Source organism: Taeniopygia guttata, chromosome 1, assembly GCF_048771995.1.
Source record: "Taeniopygia guttata chromosome 1, bTaeGut7.mat, whole genome shotgun sequence".
Taxonomy (NCBI): Eukaryota; Metazoa; Chordata; class Aves; order Passeriformes; family Estrildidae; genus Taeniopygia; species Taeniopygia guttata.
In genome coordinates, this window is record NC_133024.1 from 12637914 (window position 1) to 12660533 (window position 22620).

The 22620-nt window shown below is 36.1% G+C and overlaps 1 long non-coding RNA gene across 2 annotated transcripts in view; it reads left to right on the plus strand.

Moving 5' to 3' along the window:
- The window catches only part of LOC140682223 (uncharacterized), a 70366-nt gene that overhangs the window by 38271 nt on the left and 9475 nt on the right, over positions 1-22620 (plus strand). Inside the window, exon 2 of one of the 2 annotated variants that reach the window (XR_012053566.1) lies at positions 19093-19159. This is a non-coding gene — a long non-coding RNA (uncharacterized lncRNA). Of the gene's footprint in view, positions 1-11398; positions 14340-19092; positions 19160-22620 lie in introns of those variants that run through there. The other variant, XR_012053567.1, reaches the window with a different exon arrangement.

Genomic DNA, 22620 nt, shown 5'->3' on the forward strand with positions numbered 1-22620 from the left:
GTCTGAAATTCACCAAATGTTTCAAATTCCCTTTTTTAATGTTCAGGAGTTTAAACTCATACCCTGTACATCAGCACTGAAATGTTTAAATACATTATTTTCATATTTATACCTTAGCACAAAGCAATAGGAGAAATTCTGCAATGCATTACCCACATATGCAAGCAAACCACGGCTTGGAATCAAAAGTGGGAGTTTTTTTGGGTGTTTACTTTGCAAAATGAGTTCAGTTGGAGAATATGGGACTGTGATGAAACTTTAATGATGAAAGATGTAATTTCTCCCTGTAAATGTATGAATCCTATTATAAGTACTCCTGGAAAGTTGCAGCTCTTTAGGAACCCTATAACACTCCAGAAACATAAAACCAAGGGACCTCTTCCTCTGCATTGCCAAAATATGCAATTCTCAGTAATTAAAAACCAGCAAATCTCTTTATTGTTAATGGCACAAAAGGAAGTAAAAAGCCTGCAAGAGCATGGGCAGGAACTAAAAAGCCTGAGAGAGCTTTCACATTGGTGCTTGGCAGAAGGAGATTGCCAATGATAGAAATTACCTGTATTTCAGAATCACAAAGTGAGATAGGTTTTAGTGAAAGCTGAACATTTAGATAATGGGGAAAGTTGGCACAGCAGCCCTAAAGGATTGCTGTTACTCAAACCTATCCATCCGTCCATCCATCCATCCATCCATCCATCCTTTAAATCCCATCCCTAAGTAAGGTACTTAGCAATAATCTCATAAATTCTGCCAGATTACAGTAAAAGTAAATTGATGTCTTACTACAGCTCCCCAACAAGCAAAGGAAACACTTCTCTGAGATTGTACCTTACAAAAAATTCCATGTTTAGAGTTTGGCATGCACAGGAAACCTATAAATGAAGATTCCTTTAATTAAATGCTCTCAAAGTACCATGTGAGAGTGAGAGTAAGAGTTTGAAAAGCATAACATAATATTTTGGTCACATATTTAAGACCAAGACCAAGTTTCATTTCTTGTGTTGAGTAATGGAAAAAAGATCTTGGACTTGGGACCTTGGTAATATTCATGTCATGGTGACCTTTGTCTCCCTCTTTGCTGACTTACCACAATTAACTTCAAAAAGTGAAATATCTTTTAGCTGGGTTTTTTGGTTTTTTGTTTTTTTTTAATTGCAAATATATGTTACCCAACCTTACCGGTTAGTTCAATGGAATTTCAGAGAGGCTAAATTTAAACTGACAAATAGAGCTGTGGAAAACAAAATCATAGCACTCTATCCCAAAAATGTTATCCATTACAGCTCTCACCATGACAGCCCTGTGAGTATTGCCTTCAGCATGTTTTCTGCCTGGCCACATATAATTCATTTATGTGTTGTTATTGAAGATATATTATGAGCATCTGGTGGTATTTATATTTCTAATTTTTCTAACATATTAATTGCATTAAATATAAAAGTCTACCATAACCAGAAAAGTTCCTTTTAAATACTTCCTGTTATCTCTCATCTTTCCCCATGACTCTGAGCATGCTTTTGTAGTGGGCTTTACATCTAAAATGTGTAAGTCTTGAAAGGCAAATTTATGTGCATTCATAATACTAAGCAGTGCATAATTAGATTTAAAGAATGCAACTGATAAAAAGATGTCTACTTTCTGTGTTGTTGTTGATATTTATAGCTGGCACATGGAATTTAATACGGATCATTACTTTCTCTGGGTTTTATACATTAGTGATGGTTATGGCATTACCCCAGTACATCTTGGTGTAAAATATTTTTTGAGTTGTACGTATTAGAAAAATTCTTTCCATCACATTTGTCTTACCTTAATAGAAGAAGACAAAGTTTTACATCACCATAGCAATGCATTAATTTCTCTACTGTACTTATTTGTCTTTCAATATGATTCTAATATCAGGCACAACACATCATTTCTATTGAGCCAACCATCTCCAGTGTGGAAACATCAGCAAACCATTCATGGAATTTTAAACAGCAGCCCATCTGTGTGTATTGCTCCATAATATTTCATGCCACCATTTATTTAAGAACAAGCCCTCAAGGTGAATTAAAATATTATTTCATTTAAAAAATAATTCAAACTCAACCCCCCCTCCACTGACACTGTATGCATTACTCGTAAGCACTTGAATTTTAAATAATATTTAATCTAGCTAAGCTAAACCAATATGCTACATTTTTAAGATCTCATCTTTGATAAATATTATCATTTTTACTGTAATCCTTCAGAGATTTGTGCCCATGTCTTAAATTTTTGAATGTAAAATATATTAACAAAAACATTGGAAATAGTATCAGTGATTAATAAAAGATAGCAAATATGCTTTTAAGACAGAGTTATTCACATGGATGTAACAAGATTGCTATACTGATAAAAATATAACCTCTCCCAAAATCCTTATAGCACCTTAGAATTTCCATATGTCCTTCAAACTGTTTCTTTAGTACCCTCTCTAACCCATTGCTGGAGATGCAAATAAATGTTTTTTTGCTTTTCTGAGTAACCAAGGATTCTTCTTTCTCTAAGATTCACTTAAAAGAGGGACTCCATCTTTTCCATAATCCCACAAAATTTTATATTAGTCATTCAATGTGGTGACAAATTTTATTTTTTCTTTGTCATAACTAGATATTTTTTACAGTATGTTATGGGAGAACAGGATGAGAATTTTTCCTACCTGATATAGTTCTCAAAGTTGTATATAAAATAACAAAAAAAACCCCAAAAAAACAGTAAGAGAGAGAGAACAAAAGCCTTCAGCTCTGTCAGGTTTAATGATATATGTGCTACGCTAAGGACTTTTCTTTAATATGTTTTCTTTAACATGTTTTCTTTTCAGTATGCAGCACTGAATAATACTTTCCACTATTTAAAAGCCTAAGCAGTGTGAAAACTGTTGAAAGAAAAAAATACACAAAGCTAACTAAGCTGATAAGGCTGTGATGACTGAAAATATCAATAGAGAGGAAAAGTAGCATGCTTTATAAACACCATGCATTTTTTTTCCAAATGGGTTCATTTCTTTTAACTAGAAAATAGTACATGCTCCTTGCCCTTCCTCCTAGTCAGACTTGCTCATGACAGAAATATTCAACTTGCAATACATGCACTAGTCCTGAAACTGATATAAATATAAATTAAAAAAATAGGTTAAAAATTTGATTTTCAATCTCCATTAAAATCTGTATAAACATCAGTGATTACTAAAATAAATTGTTGTGAATAGTGTTCCTTAAAGCAAACAAAGAAGTTTGAGGGCTGTTAATATTAGATGCTAACAACTCTTCCAAGCTGTGAACGTATAGTAGTGACAGAAATTAAAAAGCAGATGTCCTCCCACGTTGAAATTCCCCCCAACTTACTTCAAGATTACATGGTTGATGAAAGTACAGCAAGTTCTAATTTCTAGGGGGAATAATGACTTGTAGTTGCAATAATTTAAGGAATAATGTACCCCAACTGTACTTAATAAGGCTATAATTCCATCAAAGCCTTCCAGGGATGTCATAAACCATGAGAGTGAAACTCAAGTGGTTTCCTCATGTCACCAGAAGGCTGAGATGCAAATACAGTTTGAATTTATATTCATTTTGAAGGAGACTTATTTAATATTGCACATTGATCATGATAAATGCCTTTGGAACTGCCAAAAACTATTAGGGGTGTTCATGGTCTTTTGAAGCCACCAAAAGTCAATTATGCTGCTGCCTAGTGGTTCTCAGCAATTCCTTTCTTTTAAAGCTGTGGTTTGGCCAGGACAAATTGTTTAACCATGCTTAAGTTAACATCAATTTTGTCATATATTTTTAATACTTTTCTTCTTCATATTGAATGAAAGTGGGGAGTATTTCTTCTGTCTGTGTGAATAGCTCTTTATTTATAGAATTGCGTTGCAAAGTAAGGGGCAAATTAATTGGAATCATTTGGCTAACTTAGCCACTGAGCATCATGGAATGAATATACTTTTATTAAACAGATTTTTCACTTAAATGCCAATAATATGTCTGTCGCTGTCGAGGCAGGACGGGAATGAATAGACTTGACTCAGAAGGCTGCTGAGAGTAAAACTCCGATTTATTCAAAATACACCGCTCTTTTATACAGAGCTTCGCAAAGACCAAATCCATTGGTTCTGAAGTGAAAACAACCCAACCATTGGTGCAAAGTGCTTGACACACAGTGATAGAACTTAACTATAAACAATGTGAACAACAAGAGAGATAAAGAATTATTTATATTCTTTCCCAGCCCTTTCCCAGGCTTTTTGCCTGGCTAGAAACTCTCAGCTTCTTTCTTTGATTGAATCTGAGACCCACATATGTCCATATCCTATGTGAGCTAGCTGAACAGGGAGGAGCTTTAGTAACAGGAGAATTTTTTTTTTTTTTTTTTTTGCTGTAAGACTGCAGGTAATCTGTTTTAAAATGAAGGATTGTATGGAACAGCTCAGGGAGCCCACAGAAGAAAATATGTGGAATGGGGGAAAAAACCAGAAGGGGAAATCTAGCTCTTAAAAATGTGTAAATCAAAGTTTCTAGAGGTAAAATAATGTTCAGTATAATCTTTCAAATTTCTATTATTCATGTTTTGACTTGATGATGCTGTCTGCCTCCACATCCTCCTAGGACAGGAATCCCAATGCCATTGCTTAAAGGACAAATATTCAAAAATGTTGTTCATTGTCATCTCCTACTGAATATCCCTACTTGCCAAAGCATAAGGACTTAGTGTCTTTGGGATGCCCTTTGGTGTGATCTCTGGACTCATGATTTTCCTCTCCTAAAGAGCCTCCACAGTTCCAATGTGGATATTTGCCAGCCGCCTGTGGATTTCTTAGATATCACAGGGGATCTAATACAGCAGAAGATGCCTTTATTTAGATAATGGCATTAAGCCAAAACGTTTACATGTGTCAGAGAACCTGCCATAAAATATATTTCCCCAGAGATGACAGTGTGTCAATTTCTGAAATTCCTAGTGCTGAGTAGCTGATTTGATTTACACTTCTGAACAGAAAACACGTCAGGGTAATCTCAGCTCCTCTTTACAACAATATATTCCAAGTCGAGGATTTATTTGTAATTTGTTAAGATCAGATACAGATAGAAATAAGACACATACAAATCCTACTGAAAGTCTTTTGGCCAATTTCTAAGATGATTGTAGAGCAAATTGATCTTTAAAGCCAAATCATGACAGCATAGTAATCAGTTACATGGCACTTTTGAGCAAGATAAATATACATTCTATACCCCAAGCTAAAAAAGCATCATTAAAATGTAACAAAACACCCACAGTGTTGTTTGCTTCAAGTACAGAAATCCCATTTGTCTTTTGGGAGGAGATTTTCTCAAACCCAAGGCCTAATTGCCTTTGGAAAACCACAGTGATCCTTCCATAGACCACTAAAAGTCAAACTAGATGTCAGGTTTTCCCATGATATGTGAAGCAATGTCCCTTGGCATTTGATGTTTTGAATGCTGAGTACTCAACATAGGGTGTTAAAACAAATTAAAAGAAGAAAAGTCCAACCAGTTTACTGGCTAAGCAAGTCCCAGAGTCAAAAATTTTAGGAGGCTGAGTAAAAGTTTTTAGGTTTAATGTTATAGGGGTGTCTTGTTCCTACAGAATTCCCTTGGTAGCTGGTCTTGGACAAAGCCATATGAACTCTTTGTCTGCAATAACCCAACAGAGATGCTGCTCATGTCCCCTTCCCCACAACAAATGTTAAACCCTGGCTTTGCTTCCTGAGATGGATTGAAAGTTTTTCAGTTTCCACATTTAACATTTTCAATTAATGCCAGATTGCTTGTATGTTCCATCTGTATGTGGAATCTAGCACAACTCAGAATTCCCAGTGCTCCTTTGCAACTATTTAATCAGCAATCATCTCTGCCTGGCTTCCCTGAAAAATTCTTCAAATTCAAGAAAAATTCAAATTCATCAAAAACAGACAATGTAATAAATAACAGCTTTCTGAATGTTTTTCTTCCTATTAACAGCAACTGCTTGAACTTGCCTGGGTTGCCGTCCTTAATTAGGAGTTTTAAAGTTACTGAAGCAGCCTTTAATTGCTGCAGCCCATTTCTCAGGATAATTAAATAAATAATAATACCTTTGTACTCCTGATACTGTATGGTCTTAAGCTGTACTCCAAGATAAGGTGTCCTCAGGAGTTATCTACTTCCTTCTGTACTTCAGTTTATATTGATGTGGAGTAAGAAAAATACAACTTTATGGCCATTTCTAGATGTGCTTTCTCAAAAATTAAGACATGAAGCATAGAATGCTGGATACACAGGTACAATAACAAACAAACAATTAAAAATTTATCTAGGCAAAATAAGTGCTCTGATACAGAGTCAGCTTGCATGTTCATTGCTTTTGTGATCAGTCAGTGAAAAATAGCAAAGAGTTCTGAAACATGGAAAACTACATAAAATTTGAAAAGATTTTTTTTCCAATCATATATGATGAGAATTTTTTTCTTCCTCCCTCTAAGGACAATAAAATGTTGGAGCAACTGCCCTGAGATGCTGGAGGCAGCTTCTCTGGAGGTTTTCAAAATCTGAAAATGTTTGAATCAAATCTTGAGCAGCATAAACTGACCACAAAGCTGCACAGGCGTAAGCACAAGATTGGACAAGAAATTCCTGAGGTCCTTTTATTCTATGAAAGTATGTGTTTATGTCTCAGGTTGCTGTAAATTAATATGTAATTAAACAAATAAATAGAGCAAAAGCCATTTCAAAAGTTTTATAATTTTTTCCCCAGTTGTCTTCAGATACAAGTTTTTTTCTTTGTTGAAAATACAATATGGGGTGGCTTTGGCAAATTATTACAACTCTGAACTCTATTTACCTAGACCTTGCTTTGCCAGCGATTATCTTTTATTAGCTTTTTTGCTGTACCTCAAAATTGAAAATAAAGAAGTTGGCTAAGGGGAAATTCTGAAATTATTTTTGAAAAATTTTCCATTTTGGAAACTTTATTCCTGAAAAAAATATGGCATAAAAGGTAAAGAAATAAAAAAATTAATAAATTGGAACAGTGTATTGTTAGTATTATCTTAATCACCTGTTAACTATGAATGTTTATTACATTGGACTAAAACGGTGCTAGTTTACAACAAACAACAAAATAATTGAATATTTTTGCACAGATCCATTGATGAATCTTCTAACTTATTTTCTAATTTTGGGTGTTGAATTACTTGTGTGCAAAGCTTGATATATTTTGAATAATTATTCTCAAATGGAAGCAACAAACTATAATAAGAATTTTGTAAAATTTAAACCTTAATATCTCTCAAATTCTTTCATGCATTCCATAACAACAATGGCAATGTTAAGCACATGGGAAACAGAATATTTTCAGGTAAATAGAAGTCTTTCTGTAGATCTAGATGAGACTTAAAGGTCAAAATGAAGGTATTTTAATTCGGTGGTGAATCTTTTTCCCTCCACATAAATCCAGCTATAAAAAATGCAATGTGGGAGGTATTCTGAGGAAAGAGGACATTTGTGTGTAATTATATAAATTCAATAGACATGCATATCTGTGTACAGCTATATAAATAAAGCTGCACAAAGTGGGCCAATAACAACAAAGTATGATGCAGTAACATTCTGTGTGATGAAAAAGATCATTAAACTCATGAAGGAGTAATAGACAAGTTAAATCTTTGGTACAGAGGATACACATGAAAAGGAGAGTGGTGTGAGAGGATATACTTCTTTTTAATAAAAGAAGAATAATTTGTTATACTTATTTTTAATAAAAGTTTTCAAGATTTCTAGCTAATTGATCTCAGGAGAATACAGAGTAAATTGTTTTATACTTCCCATATATTTCAACTCATTCTAATTGAGAACAAATTGAGAGAAAACAGTTTTCCTCTCTCACACTCTGTTACTTGTCTCAAAGAGCCACCAGCACAGATAAAGGACCTTTGAATCTCTCCAACAGCTCACTCTTCTCAGGGCATCATCAGAACCTGTTTGTACAGACATGTCTCAATTAACTGATGAACTCCATCTGCAGCAGATACTGCTGGCATCTTCTGTACTCTGTGTAGGTCACTAACTCAACACTACTTCATAAAATTCCCATTAAAGGACACACTTTTGGAGCTCACACTGGAGTTCCTGTACAGCAAGCACTGGCCATGTGCTCCCACTGCTGTCACAAAACATTCCCGGTCCCAGCAGAGTGGGGTGCTCAGCGGCACAGCACTGCAGCAAGCAATGAAAGGAAAAATCACCCCTAACAAGCACCAGGTTCTCACAGTCAGGCAAAGGAGCCCCATGGCAAGCACAGGAGCTGTCCATTAAGAGCTGAACAGCAAAACCAGCTATGGATTCTATCCAGCACATCCCAATCAGCTCTGTCATTGCCTTGAGCCCTTTGTTCTCTCGTGCTTTAACCCCAGTCAGCAGCTCAGCTTGGCCCCAGCAGGGTGGGGAGAGTCAGAAGGGAAAGAGCTGGAAAACTCATGGGTTGGGATAAAAACAGTTTAATAGGGAAAGCAAAAGTTCTGCACACAAGCAAAGCAAAGCAAAGCAAGGAATTCACTGCCCAGTTCCCATGGGCAGGCAGGGGTTCAACCCTCCCAAGGAGAGCACGGTTCCTTTGTGTCTAGTGGTGACTTAGAGTCACAAATCACTCTGAAGGTCACCCTGCTCCTTCCTCTTCCCCCAGATTTGTATGCTGAGCATGGTCTGGGATATCCCCTGAGGTCACCTGTCCTGGCTGTGTTCTCTCCCATCTCCTTGTGCCCCTCCCTGAGCCCACTTGCTGATGAGGTGGGAAGCAGCAAAGGCCTTGGCAGTGTGCAACTGCTGCTCAGCAGCAATGAAAGCATCCCTGAATTACCAACATTGTTTCCAGCACAAATCCAAAATACAACCAGTTATCGGCTACTGTGAAGAAAATTAGCTCTAGACACCCCAAACCAGCACAATATCTTATATAAGTGTTTAATCCATCTCTAAAAATATTAGTAGAAGAACTATAATCCCAACTGAGTGAACAAAACTGTCATTAACATTCATAAATTGCTGAATGACTTTAGGTGATCTACTGTTTCATTTAGAAATATATGCAACTACAGTTCAGTAAACCCTTCCTACATGTCAGTAGATTTCTTTATTGGAAGGATTAGGTATTTGAGATTACTGATTCAAAGAAGCTGGAAGACTTCAGATACATATTCCCTAGCAAAACACAGATCACTGAGATACTGATTGTTTTTTCTTAAACAATCAGTATTCTCTTAAACCCTGCCTTTACACTTGGACCAGACCCCTATTTTTCATTAAGTGTTTTCTAGAATACCCAGGAAATTCTTTTCCCTGGAGTCTGAGTGTAATAAAGCCTGAGGTGTCCAAGGAGGTGTTGGCAAAAAAACATAAGCTATAATTAATTTTTCAGGTGTATCTCTCTCAACTGCCATGTTCTGTTTTCTTTATTTGTGCATGAATTACAATTTCCATTATTCTTTTTTAATATGAAACTGTTTTATAACTAAAAAAAAAAAAAAAAGGTTGTTTTTTTTTTTCTGAGGTTTTTATAGTTTGAAATAATGTCACAGATTCAGGAAAAAACTATGAACTGCTTAACATAATGCAGCGCTTTATGACATAATAGGTATATACTTTAACTCTTACAACTGCCTCTTCTTTTTTTTTTTATTTTTTTCCCCTTGCCATAGCTTTTTCCTCTCATTCCTCCATAGCACTTTCACCTCAGAGTATAATCCAATATAATTTCCCTCTAGAAATTTTCACACCTTTCAGATTAAGCTTTGTAAAGGCTTCTAATTGACAGCATCATTAGATACTAGGGAAAAAATTATGAAAGGGTTTCTTCAGTGACACTCCTTGAAAAAAAATCTTACTAAAAGTTTCTTTCCTTACCTGCTCCATCTAATCAATATTTCTGATAATCAGAGTCTCATTCAGAACTTTGAGCCCATTTCTTTGTTGCCCTGTACATCCTCAGCTTTTGGGATACTAAAAAAGCTGATATGTCTCTGTCACATACAAAAGTGAAAGAACAGAATATGTCATTTCCTCCACTCCATCCAGCCCCCCATTAATTACATATCACTCCAGTTATTTGGGTTTTTGTTAACTTTCCCCTACTGTGTGGGAAACACAGTACTTACAAATGTGGGCCCATGCTAGGCTGGTGATACACGATCCCTCTGCCAATATCCAAACTGAGAAAATGCACAATTCCTACTCACAGAAAAATAAAAATACAAAATAAAAGAACATAAAAAGTTGATGATTTTTCACAAACCTTCCAAAGCCTTCCAGTTTTCAGTAAAACTGATGTCCTTGTCAGATTCATTGTTAAGAGCACTGGATATTTGTTCAGCTGTAGAAATCTGGAGCAAAAGATTGTAGGTTCAATGAAATAGCATTTTCCAATTAAACTGTGTTTTGCTGGAAGTTCCCCAAGCTCTACCAAACACCATGGTTATACATCCTATGTAAACTACAGATTTGCATCATTTTTGCATGACAGATTTTTGAATACATAAGGCTTGGGGGAACACAGCTTTGCAAGGTGAACATTACAAAATGCCCAGTGATTTTTTCTTTCTCCCACAGGCTTTCCTGCAAGCATGCATAATAGGAGCATTAGTTATTAAATTGGCACTGGGTCTTTCTCTATTTCTCTATCATTTTCAAACAGGTTAATTAAAGCTCATTTATATGCCACTTAAATAGAAGGTAACTTGAGTCAGAGGAAACATCAGCACACATTTTATCATAAATTCTTCTAAACTAATAAATGACCTTCATCCACTTTCAATATCTTCCTCTTGAAATGTACAAAATCCTGTATATTCTTTCTTTTTTTTTCAAAACCAAAGGAAAAAAATAAATCTTTTTGGTTTTGCTTTACATGGGACTTTTCCAGAATCCTGTGTAGCAACTCTCAATAAGCTCAAAGGAAGAAATTATTTTGCACAGTTACCATTAATGAAGTATGAGAAGGAAAAATAAAACACTCTCCTGAGATTAAAAACAAAATAACTGCTTACCACGTAGTTCCTTGGCTGATGTGCAAATGCAGCAACACTGGTACTTCAATGTACTTTTAGCCTAGGTGAGATGCAGGTAAACACAGCAAGCATTTCATCCTCAGCCTCTCAGCTCCTTTGGAGACAGATGTTGACACAATTGCAAGTGCAATTTCTGTGTACAGTGATGGAAAGCCCCAGGTACTGCTGGTATGCAAAAAAAAAACCTAATTAGCTACAAGTACGCAAAACTTGGTTGTATCTGTTTCTGCTGCTCAAGGCTCAAAACCAGAATGTCAGGGCTCACTCGTATCAAGGTATATTTCTGTTTCCTTTTTGTGTGCTCTTTACCAACAGCAAAACAAGACAAAACCACGTGGCTCAATCTTCTCTCACAGTTTCAACCTTGTAGATATGGTTTAGTGTGAATATGTGCATAACTATTCTGGAGCATCAGGAGCAAAGGGTATTAACTTTCCTGGTAGGATGCTTGTAAACACTCTTACAGTCATAAAACTCTCATTCTACAGGTTTGGTTTTATATATTTTCTTAGATGACTCTTTTCCCTTTAATCTGCTAAGCTCCATGAAACTCTGTCACTGAAAAATCATAAAAACCCTGTGTCTGTGAAGCTAATACCCAGAATTCGTTTTTGCTACTACATCCCCAAAGACTGTCATAAAATATTCTAGAATAAAACAACTTGGATCATATGTAACCATTGATTTTTTAGTCATAGTTTCTCACTGATTTCAGTGGGGAGTTCTTATTAGGCATCCCTGGCATGAAATGGCCACTTGTATTCGATTTTTTAGAAAAAAAATACACAGTTGGCAAAAATAATCAAAACAGGCATCAAGATATTTTCCCCATATTGTGAGCAATTGCAATAACAAACTTATCTATCCTGCATCACGGAATAATTGCAGCATAAAAGAAAACAAAACTTTTTTTTTTTCTTTTTTTTAATATTTACTAAACATCAATCCTCAGGAGCTATAAGTAAACAGATTAAACCATATGATTTGGGATTAGTTTCTGAAGAGCTAAAAAAAGGAATCTTCAGAGCCTGGAGTTTCTCACTGTGGGAGCCATCTTGTGGAGGGAAATTATTTTCCCTGTGATAGCTTAAAAGCAGATTTGTTTTCCTTTAATTGGAAAAATATAGATGGGATGTAAAAGGCACACAGTCCTAAGTATATCTCCTTTTCACAGCTTTAAGAGAAGAAAAAAATAGACAGATGATTCAGAATAATGTTTTTGGGTCTTTTTATACCCATTATTGGATGTTCATTCCCTAAAAGTTTCTGTATATGATCCCAGATAGGCTAGAGAGAAAATTTTAAATTCCTATGTCAAGAAAATCTGCTTTTTTTTCCGAAAAAAAACCCCATGATATTTACTCTTTAGGATTTGGATATGAATGTTTCTTACACCATATTACAAAAACTCTCATGAAATGCACTTCATGACTTTTATCTCTGCCCTATTTTCTGATGAGTTTATTATACCTAAAGGACATTTTTTTTTATTTATAGAGTTTATAGAGTTTATTATACCTAAAGTTTATTTATAGAGTTTATAGAGTTTATTATACCTAAAGGACATGTGTCAAGCTATTGCCTGTCCCCATTTCCTAGATAGCAAGGAGGATTAAAATTGGGCATACAAGAAATCTGTGGAAGAGGCTGGAGTCAACCTGGAGAAGTTTTCTCACTTCTCACATCACAAGTTGAAACACTGAGCTCTGCTGTTTTCCCATTAGTAATTACAATGTTTAGGCAATTCCTCAATCTGTTATTCCCTCAACATTTCCCTCAAAAAATATAACTCAACAATTTATGAGCAACACACCTGATCTGGCTGGCAGTTCTGGCTACAGGGCTTTACAAACTCCTTTTCTCTCACAGCAGGGCTTGAAGGTGCTTCTTTTCCCAGCCAGTTTTTTGGTTTTTTTTCCCATCACTGATGGGGAAATCATGTCAGTCCTGGTTGTCTTTGCTCCTTTGATCCGAACATCTTTTCTCTTGATCATTCCCTTTTGCTGGTAGGTGCTTTCCTTCTTCAGTGAGCTTTTCCCAGCTCCTGTTTCCATGGGTCATGTTGGGATCTGAGGTTGTAATTCAGTCTGAGGAGCTGGAATCCACTCCTGCAGAAAAGGCAGCCCCATTGTCTCACTTCCATGCTGCCATGTTTCTGGCATTTAATTAATTTCTTTAATGATCTGACCATTATTCTCCTTCATTTCTGCCTCTGCAAGCTGCCCTGGAGCCTCACTGCTACTGCCTGAGGAGATAGAGAGACCCTGCTGCTTCTGGAAGGAATTGGGTAAGGATGGCCACTCTGTTAGGAAAACAGGTTTCTCTTCCTGACAGATTATTCTTTAGTCTTCCTTTTTAACTTGGGTGCATTTATCCCATATTTCTCACCTTGCAGAGATGGGTTTTCATGGGAATTTTTGCAAAGAATTGTAAGGTATTGCTCTTTGGGCTATTCTGTAGTCTCTGACATCATCTTTCTAGAACACTCAAAAGGGTTTATAGTCCGTTTCATCCCAGATTTTGTTCAGTGTTGTCCACAGACTTAGAAATTTTAAGTGTAGAAAATAACACTAGCAGTCATAAACTTCTACTGATTTCCCATGGGGCCATACCTAATCCTGATAGGCACCACAGACGAATATTCCAGACCACCTCATTCTTGAAAATTAGCAGCAAAAATTGGAAAGTTTACAAAAGTATAAAGTAATATGAAAGATGAGTTCAGTAATGTTCCAGAGAATAAAGTTCTGGATTTTTCTAAGTTTTTGGCAAGTGTTTTGTGCTTGGTTAAATGTCTATTTTCTTTTTTATATTATACCATCAAAGAAAGTCAATTTCACAATATCTTCTTTACTCCTTTGGTCTGTCACTGACTTTGATATTCTCATTGTAGGGTCAGATCTAAGAACTCAGAGCTGTCCCCAAAGACAAAGTTTTATCATTTCTTCTAGGTTTGCTGACCCAGAAAGATTTTAAACCTGCAAGTAATATGAACAAAGCAGACATTTAGTCCACCAAAAATAAAAAAGTACAGATCCCAAGACAAAAATGCAGTCAAGGACAGAGGCATTGCTAAGGAACAAGGAGAAAGGAATTGCTGGGAAAAAAATTATGTCCAAAAAGTTGAGGCCTGCAGATAAAGCAGGGGGTGAAGTAAAAGAAGGGATATTTTCGGAAAGATTTTATCCCTGCACCTCCCACCCATGCTTTTCATGCTACAAAATACAATGTGGTAAAAAAATACACATGAATCTTTCATAAAGAATATCTGTGACCAAGCAGAAAAGTCTTTCAATGATGTTTATGTTCTTGAGATATAAAGTGTTAAAAATCTCTTCCCAAACCCTGCAATTTCTGCTTCAGTGATAAAAGTGACACTGATGTTTTCAGTTTTCCAGTTAACATACTCAGTTTGAGGCAGCTTTCTGTCCACTTGAGTTCTGTCAAAGTACCTTTGATTTTGTTTAAATGGGCAACAGAACTCAGGCATTTCTTACAGATTTAGTTACGTGGTATATGATATTCATCATGTTAAGCAGGCTACTCACTCCAGTAAAAAAATGCTGTTGATTTTTCAGTGCTTGTGCAGCCATAGTAGATCTGACCTAAAACTCATTTAAATGAAAGACATCTATTGAATCCATGGGCTTCAGGGCATAAACCAGTCAGCCTTTCACTGAAATGCTATAGTCAGATATATATGATTCATGTTTCTTTCCAATGCCTTGGACTTGAGTGTGGTTATTCAGGGAGTTAGTAATCACAAGGCCAGTATTTTATAAGCTATGAATGTTATAAGAGTGCAGATATATCAACTCAGTACATTTCTTTCTGAAAAAGATGATTTTTTTTTAACAGTGCAATACAGATTCAAAAAGAAATGAAAGGAAAATTCAGAAGGACAGATAAAAGCTGTGTTAAAATTGCTGTTCAAAACTGGAATCTGCAAGTGTTCGCTTTCACAACAACTGATATTAGGAAAACAAGAAGGGTAGATAAGATGTTCATTTGCGAAACCAGATAACTAAGAAATTGTCAAAGGGTTTTAAATAGAGAAGAAATCTATGGACCACATTTTTAATTACATTGGTGTTTATTGGCATTACCACTACACTAAGATTTACTAGCTAGATTTATGTAAAATGACAGTAGATTTGGTAAATGTGGGTGTAGATTATTTTGAAAAAGGTATACTAATAGGATATCTAGGGGGAAAAAACCACAAACAACCAAGATAAAAATCCCAATTGTATAAAATCTGTCATTAATTTCAATAAATAAATGGATAGTTTATCTAGTTATGGCTATATGAGGACAAATATCAATGAAGGAACAGACATCTACTAGCCTTTTACTAATTTGTCACACTCTCCCTCCAGTATACTAGAAAAAGGCATTAATATTTTTCCTAGTTATTGTTCATTAATATTCCTTTATGTATTCATTAACTAAATTACTACATTTAGCAAGTAATGCAATCCCCAATTAAAAGAAAAATGCTGCTTTTAAACAAGGGCAATATATTTTAGAAAATGGTTATTTTTTTTGTGTCTGAGTCTGTGTTTATCAGTAGTTACTTAAACAGGCTCATTCAAGAATTTTATGTTGTTAAACTAATCCCTAGTGCTGAAAACATCAGTGGAGTTGTGCAATACATGTGATAAGTACTTCCCTGAGAATTATTACAGAACACAACAAGGTCCTTCCTCTCTTACTTGGCTTTCACTTTCAGGAATTTCACTAGGATCCCCTTAACTTTGTAGAAGGAAAAAAAAGTTGAGTTACAGCAACAGATAAGGAAGCCTTCAAATTTATAGAGCAGATTTCATTCCTTCCTTGCTAGACAACTAATGTGAGGAATGATTGCTATCTGTGAAACCTCTAATCTGTCCCACCAAGATAAATAAAAAGGGGAGCAATCAAAATTTTCAGGATACCCTTCACACTGAATCACCAATGGCCAAATTACCTGTTTTCATGAGATTAAACCACACTTTAGGATATTTCTGAAAGGATATGATAGAAACACACTGTACAGCCAGGGTATGAGGCACTGGTATTTTAGATTTATATAGAGTAAAGGTTTAAACAGACGTTTTTTCCCTGTCAGAGGAAGAAAACGATGAACCAAGAAATCTGTCTTTGCAATGTGTCAGAGGGTGATCCCAAGGGGGAAAAGTATTAGTAGAGAAAGGAGCTCTGCCTTAGTTTCATAGATATATACAAGTAGCATTGCTAGAGGACAATTTCATACTCTTGTGAAGAAACCTGAGTCAAAAACTCATGTCACAATTAGCAGCTAAGTTTCTGTGAATTGTTCAAGTTGCAGCAAAGGGAACAACACTTGGGTGCACCTTCTTTCCACTGAAAATAAAAAGAACTCTTGGATTCTACTTTCCTTGGAAATCTTGCAAGGAAATTTTTCAATCCCAGCCTGAGCTTTCTTGCAGGTAACAGAATTATTTCCAGACAGTCCTTGTTTCAAGGTCACTAGGTCACTTGGCTTCTTCTGTCACTGCTATGCAGTGGACAATCATTCTTACCCCTTGTTTTTAAGCAGGTAACACTATGAAAGTGTTACCCAATCCATCCCCAGTGACAGGTGTGTGTGACAGAAAGCCCCTCGTTCCTAATCAGCCAGACTGGCGCTGTTGGAAATGTGCCCTCAAGTTCCAACTGTGCCCAAAATTCTTTCCAGAAAAGGAGCTGCTGTTCAGGAGAAGAAAGGGCTAAAGCTTTTCCAGATCCACTTCAAAAAGGAGTCAGGATTTAGTTAGGGCATGAGGTTGGACCTGGAGGCTCAGAAATGTAGAAGTGGACAGCTAAGATATAGGATAGGATAGTGTAATATATAGGATAGGATAGTGACCTGAGCATTGTAAATCACTTAATCCTTAAAAATAGGATAAATATGTGATCTTTTCATAGTCATATATTAATAGATCATAAATGCCCTTTCTGTCAATTCTCCATGCTTAGTACAACTGGAAATTACGATGCTTTAAAAATATATTGGAGAGTTTGTGAAATCAACTATTGCTACTAATGAAGAGGAAACTAAAGATTTCAATGGTCTTCTTTTGCTATGCACTTTCCTGCAAAAATGTGTAGTTTGAATAAGACAAACTGAATATTTGTGTATATGTATATATATATATATATATATATATATATATATATATATACAGAGTTGACACCTAGCCAGAGTGTATATATTAAAATCACAATATTAGCCTCCTCAATTCCAAGAATCCAATGTCACCCTGTTGATTCTCCCTAAAATATGCAGGAGCACATCGCTGTCCCATATGAATCATTACTTTTTCCCCACAGGAGCTCACTGCCACACACTGTGTCCCTTCCACGCCAAGTCAGCATGCAGGTCATTCTCTGCTGGTTTGGGGTTTTTTGAACTTTGAAGTAAGATGGAGAGCTTCTGTGCAGTAAAAGCAACAGACTAAAAGGGCTGAAATGGTTTTATGAGTAGTTACCTAGTTCTTTTAGCAGGCTAGGCAAAGAGTATGAAGGTTAGAGGACAGAAAGAATATTAACAGGAAAACTAATAATTTTATGAGTTTTAGAGGACTTGGGCTGTAGTGATAATGTGCACTGAGATATGCAGTACCTATCAAAAGTCATAGTCAATGGCTAGGAATAGATAGTATTTAACATTTATATAGTGTTACACAGCTTCAAAGAACTATGCAAACATAAATTAATTAATCCTCAGGATTTTAAGATCTCCATTTAGATAGGTAGATTCCTCTCAGAAAGTTCTGTGTAACACAGATGATTACATCTACTTACAAAATAGGACAAACAACAGCAATAATATCACTGGCTTTGTGATTCAGTTAAGCACTGTTATCCCTCTTTTGCTGATGGAAAAGCTGAGGTTTAGCTATCAGGAAATTTCTGTGAGGCATGCCAATGAGAGAGCTGAAATTAAATTTTTGGATTGGCCTATCAGTTGACTCTTATTTTCTGCCTGCTAAGTAAATGTAAGGAACAATATAGTTTAGTGATGTGAAAGAGATACATAAATTTAAATTAAAAAGTTTAGAGTTATGATATTTCTTTTCTCATAAAATTTCTATCCCAAGAGTGCACTTTTGTGATATTTTTTTGAAACTTATATCTAAAGTAACGTTGGGGTATGGGAAAGGATATAGGAAAAACATTCATCATAATATGGTCAGATTCTGACTACTACCAAAGATCAGACCATTTTAAAAGTTCACTATTAATTTATCTGTTTGGTGACTCTGAAAATCTATTTCTTTATTGTCCGTTGTTTCAGATATTCAAACACCGTTAGCACATACCTATATCATCTGATGTGATGCAGAAATGTCCACCAGAGTCTGCAGAGATCCTGCAATGTAATAACATTGATCCCACTTAGGAGTTAACTCAGAGGCCTGATGATAATTAAAAATGTCAACATCATTAAATATTTTGTTTCTCAAATATGAAAGAGGAGGTTGAGTCTCATATTTGCATAATTTACATAACAGCCATCTCATTTTGGTGACTGAATTGATGACACCTGGGATTGCTAAGCTTTTCGGTTTTTCTTTCTAAAAGTCCACAAAGTGTCATACCCACAGAACTTCTCAAATTCTTTCAGTGTATTGAAGTTCCACAACAGGTATTGAAATTAAAAAAAATCTGAGAAACAGTCTTACTGGAGTTGTTCACATCATTTTTTTAAGTATAATGGCAGCTGATACGGATGGAGCACAGAGACCTTTTCTCACTTTATTGTTCTCACTTGACTCCTGCTAGGAAGATAAATGGCAATGTTGTCAGTCAAAAATATTTTAATATTAAGTTTTCTCTCTCAAGTGGGACCAAATGATATTACAGCTTTGCATCAATTATCTCATTACTAGCTTTTAGGATCTGTAAATTGTGTTTTCCAAAATGAACTCAGTTCCACAGAACCAACCATTAATATTGCAGCCTGGTAACTTCCTGTCTTGCTTTAACTCATCTCTAATTTACAGAAAAATATCCCATTGGTAAACTAAAAATAACCAAGGAGTACATGCAAGAACACCCTTCATAATACAGGTAACTAACTTAAATTCGTTTTGAACCTTTGCCACATAATTTAAAGTGCTAACTCTTTCAAAGTTTACATTATAAATGTTTTTCTGGTGTTATCAGCTGGAGTTTTGGGGGTGGAAGCGGTTGCCTTTTATTTTTACATTAATATTGTAATATATAGACTGAGAATTTTGATATTAAGTACTAAATTGTTTTGTTACAGTTGCTGTAAAGAATTTAAAAACACTATGGCCTAGGATAATATCTCAACTCATGGGAAATTCAGCTGTCATGGGACAAGAGGGGAAGCCTTCTCATGAATTAATAAATAGCTTAAATAGTAGGATTAAGTGATCAGCTTCAACAAAAGTAGAGGTTTAACAGCAGAGTCCCTCAGGGAGCTCTGCTGGGATATCTACTGCTCAACAGAAATGATCTAGAAAAAAAAGGTAATAATGAGGTGACTAAGTGTTCTGGTGATATTAAATTCTTTCAGATAATAGTGATGAAAAGTGACTGTCAGGAGTTGCAGTGGATTTCAAGGTATCAATCAACTATGGGACAAAGAACAAATGAACTTCACTGTGGATAGGAGTAAGATAACGTACATGAAGGAAGGCAAATATCTTTATTATAAATAAGAGTGATGGTCACTAGCCAAGCTGTTATCATTCTGAAGAGATATTTAATTGTCATTGGCCATAATCCTAGGAAAACATTAATAGCCTGACACTCAGTGGCAGGTAAAGGCTAAGAAGAATAAGAAAAAAAATCAGCTAAGGGAAAGAGCAGAGAGTAAAAGAGACCACCATTATGGCATCATGTACAGTCATAGCACAGTCATATCCTGAATTACAGATTCATTTCAGTCTCCTCAGATGAAAGCCAGGACTGTCAATGAAGTAGAAGCTAAAGATTTCAATTTTCTTCTATTTAAAATATGGATTGCTCTCAGTACTAAATAAACACTGGCATACCGGTTTGGCAAAGTGAGCTCTTAGATATTTAAAATCATGAACAAAGAATGATTATTTATATTTTTTCACGTCAAAATTAAGAAAGCTGAAGTTAGTAGACAGAAGCATTAATACCAAAATACTTTTTCAGTATAATTGTGGTGTTTGTTGCCATTTATTGCAATGCTTTGGATCTGCAATGGGCTTAAAATCTGCATCATGGAAAAGGGACCCTGGCAGGCTACTCTTACAATTACAGCCTCCAGCTCAAATGCAGGGTGAGGAAAGGCATAAGAAATGTCTGGAGAGGTCCCAGTCTGTCCTTCCTTATCCATCATAAGCAAGAAGATTGGCCAGATGAAAATTTCAGTCAAAGTGGTTTTATTATCTTGGGTGGTTTCTTTCCAATTACAGCATGTCTGCTTCCTGTCTGTGAAATGGGGTTAAAAATATGTACTATTCTTACTTTGGAAGCATCTTAAGATTTGAGATTTTCTGTGATGTCCTTAAAAGTGCATAAGGTACAGAGTGGTAGATTTTATTTGATTGCAAAAATACTCTGACATTTGCTTGTGATTAAATGATTTTAAACGTCTTCTAAATAGCTTGGAGACAGCTTCAACTAGTTATAGTGACTTCTAAGGAGAAATGACTTTGAGTTGAAATTGTATTGGCATGCTCATTCTACACTCCATCATTTGTGTTTATTGAGGTGAGGGCTATTAATGTTCTCTTTGGGCCAGCCTCTGCCTACATATGCAGAAATCTATAAAATCGCAATTAGATTGCATTTTGGTATAAATAAATGGCAAGCATTCTGCTATTCCCAGGACACTTTAATTCAAGTTTTTTTTAGACTCCTGTTTCCCCAGTCCTTAGCACAGAGGTGGGGGATCCTAAAACACTCTCTCAGCTGCAGCATTTTTCCTCTTTTTGCAGAATTTGCTCAAACACCTCCCTGGTGAGTTCTTTTTAACTTGCCTGCTAATGAAGGAGGTGGAGAAAGAAGTTATTGTGTCTATTACTTGACATGCAAGTACCATTTTCAAGGGAGTGGTGCCTTGACCTGTGAAAGTAAGATATCCATGTTCCCTCTAAAAGGTGATTGCTGCAGCCTTGTTCAGTGGTATTCAACTCTGCTAAAAACTTCTGGAATTGACTCTCTAGGCAGCTGGAAGGCTATTGAACACAGGGGTTTTCTAATACGTCATAATTACACAAACACCTGTGCTGAGCAACCTTGTACTGAGTTACCCAGGTTTTTTTTAAGCTGTACACCAATGCTCAACACTCCTCATCTGCAATTTGGTGGTCTAATGGCTGAGCACAGGATGCAGTGAAGTACTAATGGGTGTCGGAATCTGTGGTATTGATGATTCCGAGATTGTAGAAAGTCTCTGTCTGTCAGCCCCACTGCCAAAGAAGAAGCCATAATTTGTCTGTGCTGGTTTCAAGGTTGTTTATTCTGTTTATCTCTAACATGTTCTGCTGCCCTGCCGCAGCTCTGTCCTGCAGGGCAGCGTGTGGGGCTCTGCCCTCAGTGGGATGTTACAAACATTATATACCAGAAACTACCTGTGCTATATTTACAATATTGTGCCAATATCTGTCACCTACGTTGAACAGTGTGTCCCCAGCCTAAACCAACAGAAAAATGCCAACACTACAGTGAAACATGGAGGGCATGAAGAAGGAGAAAAAGGACAAGACACATCCAATTTCCTCCATCTTGTCCCCTTTGGACCCCTAATCTAGAATCCTAAAATTTTACTTTTGCACCCATGCCACACTTAATTATTACTCATATTAAACACTCAGAGCTTGTAATTCATCCTGTAAGATTGAAAACTCTTTTCCATGGACAGAGATCACAGACAGTGTCTCTGGGGGCTCAGTCCAGGGGGGTTCCTGACCCCTGCCAGGGTCCCAGGCCTTCCAGGGCAGCCAGAGGGAAGCCCTGGATTCCCACAAATGGGAATTCTAAATCCAAGACATTTAAAGAAAATTGCCCAGATATACCCGTTCACGTTATTGACTTTGATACAGTTTTAAAACACGCTTTGTAACATAAAACTGCTTAATTTCAGTGTAAGGGCAAAACTAGAACTAAACATAATGTCATTTACAGGTGTTCTCTTCAGTTTACATTAAAAAAAAAAATCTTTAGAAAGATTATTTGTTTGATTCAAACATGAGTGCCACCCTGCACAGTACTATGTGCAAAGTATCTTTTTAAAGATTTTGTTTACTTTTCCAGATTGTTCAGGTGGCTTTTAGAGCCATACACATTTTAGAGCCTCCAAATCTCAAAGCTATTCTTTACCAAAGATATTCCTAGTATCACATTCTTTTGTGAAGTCATCTTTAAAAATACTCCACACTGGATTTGAAAGTTCATCACAGTGATTTTTGAGAATGTATTAAATGATTCATTCTGCCTTCAGCCACCAAATAGAATTCACTTTTAGATGGGCAATAACTCTTCCCCTATGTCTGAACTTCCCTCTGAAATGTTCTAAAACCAGGAGC